Source organism: Ylistrum balloti, unplaced genomic scaffold (assembly GCF_031769215.1).
Source record: "Ylistrum balloti isolate Yb309-2 unplaced genomic scaffold, AGI_CSIRO_Ybal_v1 Utg370448, whole genome shotgun sequence".
Lineage (NCBI taxonomy): Eukaryota > Metazoa > Mollusca > Bivalvia > Pectinida > Pectinidae > Ylistrum > Ylistrum balloti.
Window position 1 is genome coordinate 2042250 of NW_026782298.1, and position 19998 is coordinate 2062247.

Sequence of the window (19998 nt, forward strand, 5' to 3'; positions counted from 1 at the left end):
ACTAGACTACATAGTAGCTATTGATTTATGTCTCAAGTATAATAATTGAGAAATACTGCATATTAATTATATGATACGTATATATTTGCATGTTTATTGTGCTACATGGGAAGGTTGACGGTATTGTATAACATGCATGTGTGCATGTGTTACTGTGAAATTTGCATACTTCCCTTTAGAAAAAGTTCTGCTCTGTGTTTTTGTTTGTTTTTCCTACCATATCTTTCATTCTGTATTTCCTGTGCAGAATTAAGTTGTAGGCACAGGGAGCATGAGATATCTGATTTGTATGTTTGACAATCGTTTATGTAGAGATTAAAAAGCTATACACAACGTATTTACTGACAAGCACAAAACTGTAGCAAATAAATCATGGAATGCATGATGAAAGCAAAATGTAAGTAAAAATAGTAATATACTTATTCATCACAGTATTTGCCAGTAAGTATAAAAAATGTGAAACATGTAGCAAAACCACACAAACAATCACATTTCATACCTTACAGGTAAGGCTGGCCATCTTCCTGCCTTATCCAGGTAAATACACAGACCAATTAACTAATTAGTGTCCTGTTACAAGCACTAACCCCTCTGACCGATAGTTTGCCTTCTTTAGGTGTGTACAAGGTAACCCAGGGCATTCGGGACTCAACAGCAATTAATTATGTAATGAATATCGCATTTCAACAAACGTTTTATGTTTGGATTAAAACGATTTTCCTTTTTTAAACAAAACTTGAAAAAAATTGAAAAGATTTCCCATCAATGAGCGAGTACAAGACGAAAATCACAAAAAAAAAAAAAATTATATAGAATAATATTGTTTTCAGCTACACGAAAGTTGTCACTATATGTTGATATAGATGTACAATGAACAAACAGAAGTTAAATGGGTGTCAAGAGTGATGACAACACGAGCAGCTCCTTTCCAATTCACGATTTTATTCGTGCAACAGTTGCTTACATGTTTCGAGTACAAGCGATCCGTCTTCAGAAGTTAAGATAAGTTAAATACACCTTACCATTCATCAAAATACTTTATGCCAATACTTATTGTCAGTGTCGGCCAGGATACGATTTAATGTCAGAATTATTATCACTGGACATCATTTATCTACTTTAAGGCTCAAACTGTTTAATAAAAAAACTTTATTTCTTAGTCGTTTTAAGGTGCTGGATATGCTTATTCAATTAATTATAGCCAAGATAATCAAATATAGCCAATTTAATAAAATATAGCCAATTATCAAATATAGCCAATTTAATAAAATATAGCCAATTTAATCAAATATAGCCAAGTTAATTTACACAGTCTTCATGAAAACTACTAATGAATGTGTCTGTTGGCGGAATTGATGTCACAAATGATCGACCAATGAGAATCCTTGATTTTCAGGAGGGAAATAACTCTAGTTATTCTAATTTTCCCAGGTGTTTAAAGGTAGAAATAATGCTACCTATATATATGGTGTAATACACGGATCACTTTTTTAAGACATTATCTAATGATTTTTCATAAGTTTATTTTTTTTGAATGCTGATGACCTTCAACATACTGACATGTATTGCAGGAGACAAAACAAGGATTTTAAACAGATGTAAATTACAAACATAGGGCAATCATTTATGGTAGAATGGAATTTGATGGCACAATTGTTGATGTTATCGCCATAGTAACTGGGCCTGTTTTCCTGATATATTTTTAAAAAATCACATTTGTGGAGTAATAATGAACAATGTAAACAGACATATCATAATGACCTCTGTATTGGAATAGGATTTAATGCCCAATGGACAAAAGACAGGTTCTTCACTGTGTGTCTTATGGTTGTAGGAAATGGTCAAACGGCAGCAACTTAACGAGAACTTTCTATCTGTACAGTCGAGGGACGATGATGTAAATGTTATATGAACATGCAACACATTACGTTGTTGATGTAAAATAACGTTGAAAGATCTGCATTTAATGTGTTAGCTGTTATTTTGAAAACAGATACCACTGGATATGGACAACACAATCCTCTTTACTGGGTAAAATTTTTCACCACAATCAAATAGTTGGAAAAGTATGATGGAAAGATTGTAGTAAATAGTGTGTTGGTGACTGATCTATGTAAATATATGATCTAAATTTGACCTGCTGGTATGGGTTGCAGCCCTTGTAAGCTAAATGCATAATGAAAGCTGATTTGATATGTAAACCTGTCAGCTGAAGACACGAACAAACACAGCAGAAAGAAGCCCAGAAACCTGAATTAGAAAGGGCCAGAACTGCACCTTAAATTAAAATTTTCACACAGGATTAAGACAACACTGTAGGACTGTAGTGTGAAGCTTGACACCAAATTTCAGGGATTATACCTGACTATAAAGTCAAAAAAATATATATTCTTTGCGCATAGGAAATAACTTCATGAAATTTGGATTTTTTTGACTGAATTAAAATTTAATCTGTATTTTGAAGCCATGCACCAAATTTAGTGATAATCTTCTAAGCAAACTGGAAAAATTGCTAATATTGTCTCAGGACAGCAAACTGGGAAAACTGCTAATAATGTCTCAAGACAGCAAACTGGGAAAATTGCTAATATTGTCTCAAGACAGATGAAGCCCCCCATCCTTTCTCCTAGTGGTGTAAAGAAAGGTCGACTCATCAACATAGAGCGATAACTTTGCTCTCGATGACAACAGGTTGATAGGATATTTCCAAGTCAATAACTATGGCAACAGTTGGTAGTTTCTTAGCGTAATTTTGTATAAAATAAATAACATGACAATATAATCAAGTGTAACTAATATCGCTGTCCAACACACTTGATTGTATAAACATTTTACATTTTTTCAGCTATGACATCTATTAAATTGGGTCTTTTATTTCTGGGTTTGAAAATATATTTTAGATGTAAAAAACTATTGTAATAGTATCGCAATTATAAATTGACTAACTCATTAATATCTCAATAGTGATCTTACTATCGCAATACTATTGTTGATAGCTTTTTGGCCTCAATAATTACCGCAACTCCCCCCACCCCCCCACCACAACACCTACTCGCCCTCCACCTGATACTGTTCATTCCTTGTCTATATAAGTAATGGTTACAGGCTTGTAAAGGTTACAGGCTGGTAAAGGTAAAAAGTTGCTCTTTGTTACTCTTCACTCCTTGTCTATATAAGAAAAGGTTACAGGCTGGTAAAGGTTACAGGCTTGTAAAGGTTACAGGCTGGTAAAGGTAAAAAGTTACTTTTTGTTACTCTCTATTCCTTGTCTATATAAGTAAAGGTTACAGGCTTGTAAAGGTTACAGGCAGGTAAAGGTAAACGTTACTCTTTGTTACTCTCTATTCCTTGTCTATATAAGTAAAGGTTACAGGATTCAAGATATGTACACTTTAGATCATAAATGTTGACAGATTGATATCCACTAAACCTGATGAACTGTAGAAGTCCTGGAGATTTACACACTACCAACACACACAGGGTTTGTTCACCTCTGTGGTCTCACACTGATCTCAAGTCTCCAGGGAAAAAAACCTCAGGTGTTATCGCAGATAGAATTTTACACAAGACGTTTAAAACCCAACACTCTAAACAGCCACAAGTTTAAAAGTGACTTTACTAACAAGATTAAGTAACAAAAACATATACTGAACACACATGTACGTAAAACAACGGTGTCAATTTTTTTTGATAAATCATTTTGAATTGTTTTAAAAACTTTAACCTGTTAGCTTCATTCTAAATAAAAAGTAAACACCTTGTTTTCCCAGGTTCTTAATATCCCTTGAATTGAAACTGAACTTTTTTTTATGAATTTACCCATAGGGCATTACCTGGTATTTAAGAATTTTACATAAAATTTATCTTGTAGAAGAGGCCTACATACTAATGAATTTTTTCCCCCCAAAAATAATGATGTTACAAATTTCTTCCTCAAAACAGAGTTTGACGTTCTCATTAGGAATAATTAGTGATTGATAACGAATTCCTTAAATGCATGGTTCTATACTATAAGTTAGTTTACGACCAGCTGTCTGCACAGATAAAAGGCCTTCACACAATGTGTCAGATTCTCGTCGGCTGTAAGATCGAAAGGTCGTGCTAGTGGACGTAAAACCAGTTAAAATAAATACATGAATAAGTGTCAGATTTCTTTAAATTGCTTGTGACATATTTTCAAAACTGAAAGCAAGAAGTAATATTTTGCTTATTGATGAAAGGATTGCACATTATAATTATTGACTAGGAAGCCTTCAAGTTGCACATTTTTCGGTTTAGATTCATCGGTTTCTATTAGGGAGCAATTTAAATTTTCTGACCCCGGTAGATTCTTGATTGTCCGTATCAAAATATAACACACGTCCTATCAAAGTAGGTGCAAAATTATTAGGCCTGTGCTAACCTCTGACCATTAAATCATCACTTCGCACATTCAGTCCCCATTCCTTGTAAACTCTGGCCCCTGTAAACTCTAACCCTTGTTAACTCATGAACTCTTTAACCTCTCGCCCTTGTTAATCTCTGGACTCTAGATCTGTAACCTCCGACTCTGTTTATGCAAATCCGGGATGCTTTAACCTCTGACCCTTGCTACCCCATGTCTTCTGTAAGTTCTGACCTTTGTTAACCCCTGGATTCAGCAATCCTGGGAACTTGTTAGTGCTTTTTAGAGCCAATTTATATATAAACCACATGTTCTCAGCATATCAATTTCAGTTTCAATTTCTTTTGTTTATTTCTACAGTCAAGTTGAAGGAGTTTATAATTATATACAATTTTTAGTATTGAACAGTATTTAAAATCATTTATTTTTAAAACAATATTTCATTTCCAAAAGTTTCAAAATTTATCCGTTTCATCTCTCCTAACTTTGGAATATTTGTCATCAATAATTTCATTCATTGCTACAGATGAATACAGTGGGTCAACCATTGGTCTACAAAGTAGTAAAATGAAATTTCAATTCTTAGTAAATATGTAATTTAAGAACATTTGGTGATGTAGGAAATTTCCACACATTTCCCTCTAATGTAATTAAAAACTGTCACAAATACACAAATTCAAATAAAGCATGTAGTTGTTACATATGTGCCATGCAAAACCCGAGTCTGTGATCAAAACATTGCAGAGACCTGAATTGAATCTAATCCATGCTATATATATTGATACATGATTTAATGTGTAGAAGAACTATTCAGAAAAATTAACTTGGACCAGCGCCTGTCCATGCCGGAAACTACATTTTTGAGATGACCCCCTCCATCTGGCTTGCGGAGTCGTGTCAGGTCGCTCGACTGTCTGACCCCAATTAATGTACATGGGGTCACAACGGGTCACTGTCTGATGACCCAATGGGTCACGGGGTGACAACATACTATTTACAACGTAACATTCGTCAGTCATCTGTGTACGGATCACATCGATTGACACATATTGGTATGTAGACACGTGCCGGAGCTGTGTGTATGTCCATCACAACATCACACCTGTGTAATATTTACAAGTGACCCGATCAACTCTTCACATACAAAATAAGAAAGTATAAAACACACTTTCAGCAATATGGTGATCTACGATCTTGCTAGTTTACTTCGACGGAGTCGTTTCTTAACCGTGTCGTGTCGAGATTTTGCGCAATGGCGGGTTGCCCTGCATAGCACGGTCATGAACCGAGGTTAGCTGTTCACGGTGCACAGTGCAGATTCGGGGCAAATGCACATGCATTTCATCCAATGTAACTGCCAACATCGCCTAAATTATAGTCCCTTCCATTCGCTCCGTCACGTCCGATCCCACCCCAACCCTCATTTGCTGCCCCGGGGTCCTAAAAACCTGAGGGAGACGAGCTAGCACAGCTTACATGAAGACTCTCCATTACGTAAGAAATTGGGTCACAGGCATAACACATATCGCCATGTTGTTTTTGTAGCGAGGTCAGTCCTTTAGATGTTGGTTCCGACGAACAAGCCTGGATGAGTTAGAGGCAGATAACGTAAGTGTACTTACCTAGAGCTAGGGTCAGCAGTACGGCCAAACTGACCACCGCGAGACCAACCCAGGGCGAACCGTCCATCAGGCCTGTCTAAAAAAACGCACAGTGCAGTGAGCGGAGTACTGTTCTGCACTAGAACTCGGGGCGTGCACCCAACAGAGGAAGGGGCGGTGCAACACCCGGGTACATAGGCCCCGCCATCACAGGGGTTCCATTCGATCTGAGGGGAGGTAATTCCTGGACCAGCCTTGTGTTATACACTGACAACATATATTCATCAATGTATGATGTAAACTTCACACATGCACATGTACAGTATACACGTGTGCAGTCATACAACGATATCGCTGTACACACATACGGGCACATAATTAACAGTTGTCACAAACTGATTGATGTCGAGATTCACAGCTGTCGACTCGCATTTATATTATAATATCACAACACGTGTTGTACACGTACATATCGCGTCACGTGTAAGGGAAGTACTGATTTACACGTTAAAGCACATAATGTCTCTAGTTTTATCTGTTTATGATTTTGTTGTCTCTTGGATATTGAGATGTGACGCGACGCTCAAACAAAAGGCGCATGTGACGTCACGGAAACGAAATATGACGTCACGATCACTTATACGAAATTATCCATAGCACGTGATAAAAAACAAAACACATGTCTGCCGTTTATGAAATATGAAAGAAGAATATTTCTCAAGAGCGACATTTTCTGGAAAGAAAACGATAAAAAACAGACCGTAATATTATCTTGAATGGTGTGATACAACAAGATACATAACTTTTTAACAAAGACAACAAAAAAAGTACGAGATGAATGAGACCAGGTGTTCCGGAAGGGTTTACAACGGCACCGAATATGGCCACCATGTAAACCTAGACAATATTCCACGATCAATGTCGTAAACAAAATTACAACAGAATATATTTGCGGGATTTGTCGCCTCGTAAACACCAAGGGTCTTTTTGATGCGGGGTCTCCTTGTAGTAAATGGTGTTTACAACACTGAACATTAAACGGGAGGCCAGTCGCGTGCCATTTAAATAAATTGGGGTAAAATGTCAAGCCGAAGGACACGGCCACAAAGCGGTCGATTTCCCAGGTTACTGTGACATAAAACCGCCACGAGGGTTAGACCAAGCAACTTGAACAACATGTATCTAAGGAAAAAACCCTAACTATACCTGTGATCGTGATTTAAGGGTGCTGAACGTTTAAAAATCACACAAGAAGCACATTATACTTTTCAATAGACTATGTCAAGATGGTTCTCCAGGTGTTGACGTCGTTTTCGTGGTATCGCACCCACGCCTTGAAGGGACCAAATGGTTAGGTTTCACAACTGATAAAACAATACAATATTTAAATATCTGTTGAAAGTTGTGTACTTTCATTAAATTATCATATTTAAGGGATCTACTTTTACAAATAGTATAATTTTAAGTATTACAACGCTAGCTAACGAAATCGAACGCATGGGTTGGAGGGGGGGTAATGAAATCTAACCAGTTAGTCCCTTTAATGTTAAAGTCGTGAGATCGGGAAGCCGGGTGGTTACGATAAAGAAAGGGAAACTTCTCGAAGGGAAAATTGACTCTGTATACTTATATAAAACATCTTATGATCTGTTCAGATAGAAGTTGTTTTGTGACAATAGCCTGCTGGGATAACCTGGCCACCACGCACACAATTTCATTCCCAGTATACTGAAATATGGCGAGGGCGATACTGGAATGAAGTATGGATAGTCAAACTATTCACTAATGTTTTAGATTGTTTTTCCATCAGCGAATATGCATGATTCAACGAAAGGTCTGTGGGTTCTTCAAACTCCGCGTTTCCCCTTCCAATTTAAAAAGTAGATTTTTGTAGAAACAATACTATTCTCACAAGTATTTTAGTTTTGATGTCGATGCCTTTTCACTCTTTCATCTTGTTTTCTGAGTTAATTGATGATGTTTGTCTTTAAATGTCCTCTGTTTATACAAATTTATTTATCGTTCAACGCCTTTAAATTCCTTTTTGTATGTTTGAAATTACTAAACTTGCAAGATAATAGCCTTGTTGTATCAAGTCCAAATACCTGGTCTCTTAAAATAAACATATTGCTTTATAATTCAGTTGAAGTTATATTTTTTACTCTAAAATATCAAGAGATAAGTACTAGGTACTATCGTGTATACTATACAGAAACTTAAATGAGTTTCCAGTTCACATAAAATTTAATGAAACGAGTCTTTGGCAGGTTCTAATTTATAATATGAAAGTAGAAATGTCGAAGACAAAATCAAACGGAGGCAGCCATCTGGTTGCGCCATTTTCAATTCATGCCGTAACGTCATTTTCTATGTTATGATATCACCATGGAAACACCCCGGAGTAAATTAGGCGCATAAATGCAAATATATGTCACGTTGGAAAATCTATTTGGTAACAAGAGTATGATGTGATAAAAATAAATTTAAATGTGATAAAGGATTGCTAATAATTTATCTATCCCTTTTTACTTTATCTAAAATATTTCTTAATCCACTGCAGGAGAGAAAAACGTGACGTCATATCATTACTGTAAACTAAAGCAAATGAAAAGTATGATGTTTTCGTTTTAGATAAAATCATCTTACACATGACCTTTATCACACTGAACTTAAGTGGAAATTGGAATAAATATTTTGTCATCCCACTCTCCAATTAGCAGCTTATCATAAATACATTTCTGATTTGTCGGACACACGTGCTCTTGCTTTGCTTGTTTTTTTTTTTAACCATTTTGAAGACTTGACAGCTGTTTCCCGTACAATAAGACAGCTAATTTGATAAAGTGTTATATATTTCTTATTGATGTTTTAATAATTAACTAAGGAGTCAGGAAAATTGTAATATTACTCGATTCATTGTAAACCACAACACGCTTCTCGTGTAATTTTCAATACAATGTACACAGCGAGCTGAATAACGTTTAAGTGATTTAAGATTGGAAAACTAGGCCTGGCGGCTAAGATTAAAACTGAGATTGGTACAATGAAATGAGATTCGGTTACGTTTTAAAGGCTGGGTTTGTGTAATGTAATACTTACTTTCTTTTTCTGAAATAAAAACTTGTTCTGTATACATGTTTGCATTATCACACGAAGAAAACAATATTGTGACACGGGGAACACAGTATTGTCACACGGGGAACACAGTATTGTCACACGGGGAACACAGTATTTTGTCACACGAGGAACACAGTATTGTCACACGGGGAATACAGTATTGTAACACGGGGAACACAGTATTTTGTCACACGGGGAACACAGTATTGTCACACGGGGAACACAGTATTGTCACATGGGGAACACAGTATTGTAACACGGGGAACACAGTATTGTAACACGGGGAACACAGTATTGTCACACGGGGAACACAGTATTGTAACACGGGGAATACAGTATTTTGTCACACGAGGAACACAGTATTGTCACATGGGGAACACAGTATTGTAACACGGGGAACACAGTATTGTAACACGAGGAACACAGTATTGTCACACGAGGAACACAGTATTGTCACACGGGGAACACAGTATTGTCACACGGGAACACAGTATTGTCACACGGGGAACACAGTATTGTAACACGGGGAACACAGTATTTTGTCACACGAGGAACACAGTATTGTCACATGGGGAACACAGTATTGTAACACGGGGAACAGTATTGTAACACGGGGAATACAGTATTTTGTCACACGAGGAACACAGTATTGTCACATGGGGAACACAGTATTGTAACACGGGGAACACAGTATTGTAACACGGGGAACACAGTATTTTGTCACACGAGGAACACAGTATTGTCACACGGGGAACACAGTATTGTCACACGGGAACACAGTATTGTCACACGGGGAACACAGTATTGTAACACGGGGAACACAGTATTTTGTCACACGAGGAACACAGTATTGTCACATGGGGAACACAGTATTGTAACACGGGGAACAGTATTGTAACACGGGGAATACAGTATTTTGTCACACGAGGAACACAGTATTGTCACATGGGGAACACAGTATTGTAACACGGGGAACACAGTATTGTAACACGGGGAACACAGTATTTTGTCACACGAGGAACACAGTATTGTCACACGGGGAACACAGTATTGTCACACGGGAACACAGTATTGTCACACGGGGAACACAGTATTGTAACACGGGGAACACAGTATTTTGTCACACGAGGAACACAGTAATGTCACATGGGGAACACAGTATTGTAACACGGGGAACAGTATTGTAACACGGGGAACACAGTATTTTGTCACACGAGAAACACAGTATTGTCACATGGGGAACACAGTATTTTGTCACACGGGGAACACAGTATTGTCACACGGGGAACACAGTATTGTCACACGGGGAACACAGTATTGTAACACGGGGAACACAGTATTTTGTCACACGAGGAACACAGTATTGTCACACGGGGAACACAGTATTGTCACACGAGGAACACAGTATTGTAACACGGGGAACACAGTATTTTGTCACACGAGGAACACAGTATTGTCACATGGGGAACACAGTATTGTAACACGGGGAACACGATATTGTAACATGGGGAACACAGTATTTTGTCACACGAGAAACAGTATTGTCACACGGGGAACACAGTATTGTCACACGGGGAACACAGTATTGTCACACGAGGAACACAATATTGTAACACGGGGAACACAGTATTGTCACACGAGGAACACAGTATTGTCACACGAGGAACACAGTATTGTCACACGAGGAACACAGTATTGTAACACGGGGAACACAGTATTTTGTCACACGAGGAACACAGTATTGTCACATGGGGAACACAGTATTGTCACACGAGGAACACAGTATTGTCACACGAGGAACACAGTATTGTCACACAGGGAACACAGTATTGTAACATGGGGAACACAGTATTGTAACACGGAGAACACGATATTGTCACACGGGGAACACGACATTGTCACACGAGGAACACAGTATTGTCACACGAGGAACACAGTATTGTCACACGGGGAACACGACATCGTCACACGAGGAACAAACTATTGTCACACAAGGAATACGACATTGTCACACGAGGAACACAATATTGCCACAACAATGTTTTATGAACTACTAAGTTTCGAGGAACACTTGTTTTTTTGCAATTGATATGATATTTTGGTTTGTTCCCAATATTACAATATTTCTGTGTAGTTCGATGCCGATAGCTGACGGAAAGACTGTCTGAAACCTTTTCCTTGTGTGAAAATAAGACTGACGTGCTTAATGCTCGTTGATGTGATGTCCATGGCGCTTATCAACGAAGCAGAAGACGCTTACCCTCCGCGAATGCCTGGTGTTGTCCCCTATGTTTTTAAAAGTAATTTTCTTATAAACCCATTTCTCATTCAATGACATCGTTTCCTTTATTTTGAGTGATAACAACGGTTCTATTTACATCCAGATTCGAGATAAATATCTTCTGTAATGTGATGTACGACACTTTAGGTTTGTTTGTATAAAAATACATATTTAACCATGGGACTTATGGTTGGGTTTTAAAAATTCGGCCATCATCATTAACTTTAATTCAAATAAATAACCGGAAAGTAAGATGTATGACGCTTTTCCGTGACGGAACACCTGTTTCAGTTCATTGTCTTTGCCGGTCTAAAAATACATGACTAATGACAACAGATAAACGTGTATTCGGGGTCACCGTGTCTAAATATGGAACATGTACGTCCGGAACGTGGTGTGTTTATCGTGATTGTCATTGATGATATTACAAAGCTAGGAAATCTACAATAAAATGTCAAACAAAAGATTCATTTAATGGCCGGATTAATATGTGACCTCATTAAGATAATACCCTATGCCCTATGCATATCTCCAGCACTATCGAGTCGGGCTCTGTGACACTTAACACTATCGTGTAGCTCATTGGCTGTATTCATCATCGCCGGCTCAAGCATGAATTTTGTGCTCAAGTCTTATGTCTTGTTTAAGTTAAAAATTAATAGATAAGGCTGATTTTGCCAAAGATTAAAAAAAATTGAAAGGACTTCAAGTCAAAGTTAAATTCAATGTTTATATTTGAAATTTGTGTATGTATATATATTATTTTATATGATTTAGGCAAATTATAAAAAAAGTTTGCTTGAGTAAAAAATCTATGCTAGAGCATGATACTGGTTTCATGAATACGGACCCTGCAGCTGGTGTTGTTGACCAGTAATGTATATGAATAATTGAATTAAAGGACACTCGCTACTAGAATTATGTTATTAAAATGTGTATTGGAAAAACAAACAAACAAACAAATAAATACATAAATACATAAAAAAAAAAGTTATATCATGATATCAATAGCCGTTGTCTAACATAGATCATCAACATTTAATCATTTAACATTTTTGGTCCAATTTTTCAATTTTTCGGTATCAATGCATGCTTATACCAAGTTTTGAAATATGATATAAGTTACAGCTGATCTGACTGGATTACATTCAGTTGTTTATAAATTGATCCACTTGTGCGGTGTATGATATAGTTGCGTTTGAAGTCGGGGGAATCCCCATGATTTAGTGCAGGTCCGTAGAAATAACACATGATTTCTCTGGTAATTGGTATTTGGATGTAGTAAATTGAGATTACCTATCCGAATTGATCGAAATGAAAAATAAATTTCCATCGTTGGTCATTTTTAGGTCGAATCGGGCGATTAAACGCCATACCACTTTACAAAAATATTTGAATGATTCTTGAAAAAAAATTAAGATTCTTTTTCCACAAATTCATGAAAGATGAAATTAAAATCAGGTAGTCAAAAATAGAGCATATTTTAGGACGCGTTGGAATTTCAAATATTTCGGCGTTGTGTGACTTTAATTGTCAAATTGAATGAGGAAGGCAATTTCGTTTTAGGATTTTAGCACTATTTCATCACATAAATAGATTTACTGAAAGAGGAATGGGATTGCCTTTTAGAAAATTATTGAATGCCCGATTTCCAAAAGTCAGTATGAACGAATTTACAAATCTGCACTCAAACCACAATTGTTCCCAAAGCCCAAACTCAACTGGACCCGTATTCATGAAATTGAATTAAATTCCCAAACTCAACTGAAATCGGTTTCATGAAATTGAATTCAATTCCCAAACTCAACTGAACCCGGATTCATGAAGCTCAATGTTCAAACTCCAAGTTTTTTGTTCTGAATTATTCTTTCTCGCATCTCAGATATATGTATGGTTAGTAAGTCCGCCACCACGAAGGAAATCTATCTTGTACATGGGCGAAACCATACTCAAGCTAACTTCAAAACGTGCTCATAATCGTACGTAGAGAATAATTTGTGAATACGACTTGCGAGTGAGTTTAAACTAGGTGAGTACGAAAATGAAATTTTGAGCACAAAGTTTGAACACAAGTACGGTGCTAATTAAATCATAACTCATACTGATTTTTAACCATTAGACAAACAGTTTTTTAAAGACGGAATTCCATATTATTTCTTGAACATTTCAAAACATTTTATTAATACAAAGTGTTAATAGGATTAGACAGCAGGCTAGTGCCTATATAAGTCTTCTCCTGGGTCAACACAGGTGGTCAATTACAGTTACACTGATCAGATTCAAACACACATACATACTCCCTCTCTTTCACACTCACAAACCTACATACTTACATGTACATGTATAGCATACAGTAACTTACAGTGGATACATACATACAAACACACATATAGACATACATATATACACACACCCTCACACGCACATACACACCCTCTCTCCCATACACACCCTCACTCACACATACAGATATATACACAGAGAAACCTTAGAAGGGAGATAACTCTTACTTAATTTTGTATATAATTCAAAATACAAAATAATCTGATCTGAAATATTTTAACTGAATTAATACACTTACGGTACACTTGCTCCTCCATACTGACAGGAATATTGGGCCATGAGAGTCCATAGTAATAAAGTTGACCCTCATCCTATCTAATGGAGAAGCAAGTATACCTGAACGTGCATTACTGTAGAATAGAATTATTTTTTTCCAAAATATAGAGGATTTTCTGCTTTAACATTAGAGAGTTATATCCCTATTTTAGGAATAAATGATAACTAGAATATCAGAATTCTTCAATATCTAACCAAGTATACAAATTCATATTCATAATTTATAATTTTAAAAACTTTTATAATTTGCAAAATCTTTTTGTGCCAATAATATAGCTAATTACAGAGGCTAATATTGATTTATCAACATTAATATCACAATCTTGGCAGCCGTTAAGAATAAAATCTAATTCATAATGAGGATGATCATGTTGATATAGAGAATGATACAAATCTTGATGGTAAGTTACATATCTTGGACATTCAAAGAAATAATGTTGTACAGTTTCAAGTGGTGCACCACAAGCACATGAGGGGTATTCTATCAAGTGATTATTATGTAAATCAAAGTTGAGAGAGCTAGCTGAGTTCCTTAGCTGACAGAGGATAATATTGTATTTTCTTTGTCCATATTCTTTAAAAACAACACTAACATTAGCATTATTATTTACATATAGATTTCTATCAAGTAATTTCTTAAATTGGCCAGTGGAGTGAACGTCAATCAAGGAGTCGCCGATTTTATTGAATTCACAGATCATATGTGGGAAAAAACTATTGCAATAACTAACAGTGCGACAATATGGTTCATAAAAAATTCTATTATTTCTAAGTTGGTATCTTGATTCATTAGGATTGTTTAAATATGGTTGTATGATATCATATAAATAATCTGGTGATTCTTTGTTTAAAATTTTGTACATTAAAGTCATTTTATGTTTTTTCCTTCTGTCACCTAAAGAAACCCAGCCCAGTTCTGAATACAGTTTTTCACTGGATGTACCTCTGCGTAACCCAGTTATAATCCTTGCTGCCTCAAGATTAATTGATTCTAATAGGCTCTTGGCATATTCTGGACAGTTGTCCCACACGGTATCAGCATATTCAAGAATTGGTCTAATATGGGATATAAAGTATGGAAAGAGATTTTCTGTCAATTTTATTTCTCTATATTGCTTTACACGTTTACCAAACACCCAAGTATGTTTAGTTTTTATTCTTATAGTTTCATATCTTTTTAAACATATGTACCATTTTGGGTTACTATCAAAACGACAAAAGAAATATTGATTTTTTAAAATTTTTCATTTGGGAGAAAAAAAAAAAATCCAGAGATTAGCTCAAAATGTCCTTTGTATGTAACATGTAAATCAATATTCCCACATTTTTTTTCGATTTTTTTTTTCTGTGAACTAAAAATTATAAAATTATGAAAATTTACCTCCTCTTCTCCATTGCGATAGTTTAGTTGGTTACGGTGTTAGCTAACGTCACCTCAGGTGAAAATCTGAGGTGTGTGGTTTGACATTTGACGAGCCTCCCGTATGGTGTTCAGTTAAAAATGATCACGGCTAACCATGAGGCCATTAACCTGGCAAACATACAAAAAGTCCATGGAACGTGATCTTGATAATTTGACTACAAAGAGTTTGTGAATTCACACAAAGTCAATACTTGCAAACTTGAAATCTACCCCTCATACATTCTACAACACAACTACCATGACCTAAGACTTATTGCTTGTTGACCAAAGAAATTTTAAGATTTCAACACACACTTGACCCCAGTGACCTTGAAAGTAAATCAAGGTCAACCATTTAAATGAACTTGATAGTTCTTCATACCAGCGTTCTACAAACCCAATATTATTAGTTATGTAGTTTGCTAGTGACCCCCTACAGGAATATAGGGGTTCGCCCGAATCCCCCTACCAATCTGACTGAACCCCTATATTCCTGTAGGGGGTCACTAGCAAACTACATAACGAATTTATTGCACCAAGGACCCATTTAAATATATATATAATACGTCCCATCACATTTCCTGGCATCCATGTAAAAATGGCCAAGACATTCGTCCAGTCGGACTACATCGTAATCTTCAAAATCTGGGTTTTGCTGCTTTTCCACCAAATAATCTTTGAACACTTTAGCGGCCAACTTATTAGCTTTTAACGTCTTATCAGCGTTAAGTGCCAGGCGTTTTTTTTCCTTGTCTGCAGCTGTCGTCTGCCCGAACCGCCCAGCCATTTTTGATCCGAGTCAAATAGGTGCTTCGTGTAGGGGAAACAACTCGTACTAGATAATAGCAACTTCTAGGATTCACTCTAGCCAATATTCCGACACGGAACAGAATGTGAATATCGCCAATCTGTGATTTGAAATTACGAAGTGACGCCTTTCAGAGATAATGGATGGCGGCCATTGCCCCCTATATATTCAGCTGCCCCCTATAGATTTATAGGGGGCAAGCAACGTCCAATCAGATCAATGCATTCTAGTCCGAGGTGCAATAAAAGGTATTAACAAATTTAGCCCTGTTACCATGAAACTGGGTCAAGGATATTCATACAAACAAAAGTAGCCCTACATCTCAGTATGCTATGGGTGAAATATCAGCACCCTGGGCCTTTTGGTTACTGAAAAGAAGTTGCTTGATTATCTAAATATTTAACCCCTTGTTACCTTGAAACCCCAACAAGTTCAGTCACTTGATTAAATGTGTGAGCTTTTTATCCAATTTTATTACAGAACGAATATATAATTAATATCCTTAAAAATCCTGGACCTTTAGGTTACAAATTGTTATTTTCCTATTTAACATATAACAAGTGAAATCCCCCTCCTACCTGTAATGAAATGGGGGACTAGGGGCTATGAAATTTACAACTTTGACAAAGCACCTTGAAACATGTCCATCTGTGGAAATTAATTCTACGGTATCTTGATCTGGAGATTTCATGAAATATAATCAATATTTTGCCTTTTGGGAGCCACCTTTCAGGCCAGGGTTGGAATCCTACATTTACAAAGTTTGTCAATGACCATGGAACCTTTCTGCAAAATTTTATTGATATTACTCAGCTGTTTTTAAGAAGTCAAAAATGTAAAAATGTTACCAGAGGACAACAGGTGATATACAGATAGATCAGAGGACAGGTATGAAAGTGATCCAAATTTTTCCGAAATTTTGATAAACTTTACAATGATCAAAACAAATAAACAGAACTAATTCTTTAAATTGGATCTGAAACCGTATCGAACAAGAGGCCCACGGGTCTGAATATAAAGAACTATAGATGGATGAGGCCAAATAGGCCTAAAATAAATTGCTCAGCTACTCTACAGCAAGATATGGTTGGTTCATAAAAAACATTTTCTGCAAACTTAAAATCATATTCTTTATGCATGCCAGTACACAAATGCCATTTCTCCAGACCTATTGCTTGTTATAAAAAAGAATTTAAGATCTCAACTCACTTAACCCACAAGATCTTGAATACAGGTCAAGGTCAATTATTTGAACAAATTGGTAGCCCTTCATACACTTATATCAGAGAACCAATATCAACAGACAGGACTTTTTTGTTATTGAGAGGAAGTGGTTTGAATATTCTAACACATTTGACCCCTGTGACCTTTAAAAAGAGAAAATGTCAATCACATGAATAAAATTGGTAGCCCTCCTTTCCAGCATGTTATGGGCCAATATCAGCACTCTGGGCTTTTTGGTTTTTATGAAGAAGTCATTAAAAGATTTTTACACATTTTTCCCTGTGACCTTGAAAATGGGCCAAGGTAATTCAATTTATCAAACATGCTCAAGGCCCAATATCAGCCACCTTGGTCTTTTGGTTACTGAAAAGAAGGCCTTTAAAGATTTTGACATATTTGACACCTGCAACCTTAAAAGTAGGCCAAGGTCAATAATATGAACACACTTGTAAGCACTTTGTCCCAGCAGACTGGTTATCCAAAAGAAGGCCTTTAAAAGATTTTGACATATTAGACAAATGTGACCTTGAAAGTGGGTAAAGGTCAATAATATCAACAAACTTGGTATCCCTCCATCAAAGCATTATTTAGGCCAATTATCAGTATCCTTGGCCTTTTGGTTATTAATAAGAAGTAATTGAACTGAAAATTTATGCATGGTAGGCAGCTGACATCGCACATCAACTGATGAAACATGATGGCCCTAGGTCATCCTGATCTAATAAATAAGCTAAAAACGTATAATTTCGTTAGTTTTATTCATAAATTACATTGTATAATGTTAACTCATTTTCTCAGCTGTGGTATTTACAGAAATTGGCTGATAGTTTAACATTATAAATAAACTACACACCGTATCACAGAAATACTGCTACACCTACCTCATCATGCATGTCTGACATACACACTAAAACTTGTGTACATTTGCGTAAAATTCATACCAGGTTCTCTGTTAAATATATACTGTAATATGACAACCTGATTTTTATGAGTAATTGTACAATGGTTCAATCTTCCACATAGTTTTGTGTTTTTCTTCTCTTTCGGTAAAATAAAGTTTCAGTTTAATCAGGGTTTTCCTTAAGAGTCGGTCGCCGGCCAATTTGACCGGTTACTTTGATCATTTGGCCGCCTACACCAATCCAGTTCCGTAATAATGTTCCGTACACGACTACATGTACATGGCAGGCCAGCCTCCTACTTTCACTACACAGCCTACTACTAACAAAATTATGGAAAACCCTGTTAATACATTTACATCCATTCATTCTGTGGACAAACTGGTTTACCGGCACATTGGGTGTAAAATTTGCAGCATTAATCAGGATGGACCTTCAAATATTAATACAGGAATCAAAAAGACATAGTCAAATCTTGTCAGAAAGCAAAATAAGACCAGTAGGTATTTCTTTATTATGAACAACCCTGGTCAAACTGGTGAAACCAATAAACCAGTATCATCTGTTAGAGTTATCTCCCTTGAAAGATTAAAATAAAATTTTTTCCATGAATTTTTAGAGTAGATTGGGTGAAATTCTTTTAAAGGGTGTAAAATTTTACAGTAAGACCATATATCCTTAAATATATCAACATTGAATGAAGACAGAATTTTAAAATGTTTTTCATAAATCTACATCAATATCTAAATTTCTGATGGACATTCATAAAGATATTTATTGATACAGAATTCCTGATGGGATTTCATAAAATGTTTGTTAATATACAGCATTCATGATGGGTATTTATAAATGTTTGTCAATAAACAGCATTCATGATGGGTATTTATAAATGTTTGTCAATAAACAGCATTCATGATGGGTATTTATAAATGTTTGTCAATATACAGAATTTTTGATGGGTATTTGTAAATGTTTGTCAATATACAGCATTCATGAAGGGTATTTATAAATGTTTGTCAATAAACAGCATTCATGATGGGTATTTGTAAATGTTTGTCAATAAACAGAATTTTTGATGGGTATTTGTAAATGTTTACCTCAATATACAGTTATCACAACTAATAGCCTATTTATAAATGTTTGTCAATAAACAGCATTCATGATGGGTATTTATAAATGTTTGTCAATAAACAGCATTTGTGATGGGTATTTGTAAATGTTTGTCAATAAACAGAATTTGTGATGGGTATTTGTAAATGTTTGTCAATAAACAGCATTTGTGATGGGTATTTGTAAATGTTTGTCAATAAACAGAATTTTTGATGGCCGGGGCATAAAAAAGGGAGATTAATGTACAGTGATCCAATCAGTCTGTCTGATAAACTGGTTCTCATATTTGGTGAGAGGGTCTTACACCATCGAAATTCATATCAAATATGGATTTCATGCCGCAATAAGAAATATAATTCTATTAATTTGATTAGATAGCACAATAAAAAAACTATGAAAAGATAGTGTATATGTATCAACACAATATCTTTAATCTTTAAGAATTATTTTTATCTCCTTATGACGGAATTGCCAATGTCAGGGTATAGATGTCGATATGTTACCTTCTCGACCTTTGTTGTGTTTTCTCTTTCAGTAGATATTGCCTTGAGGG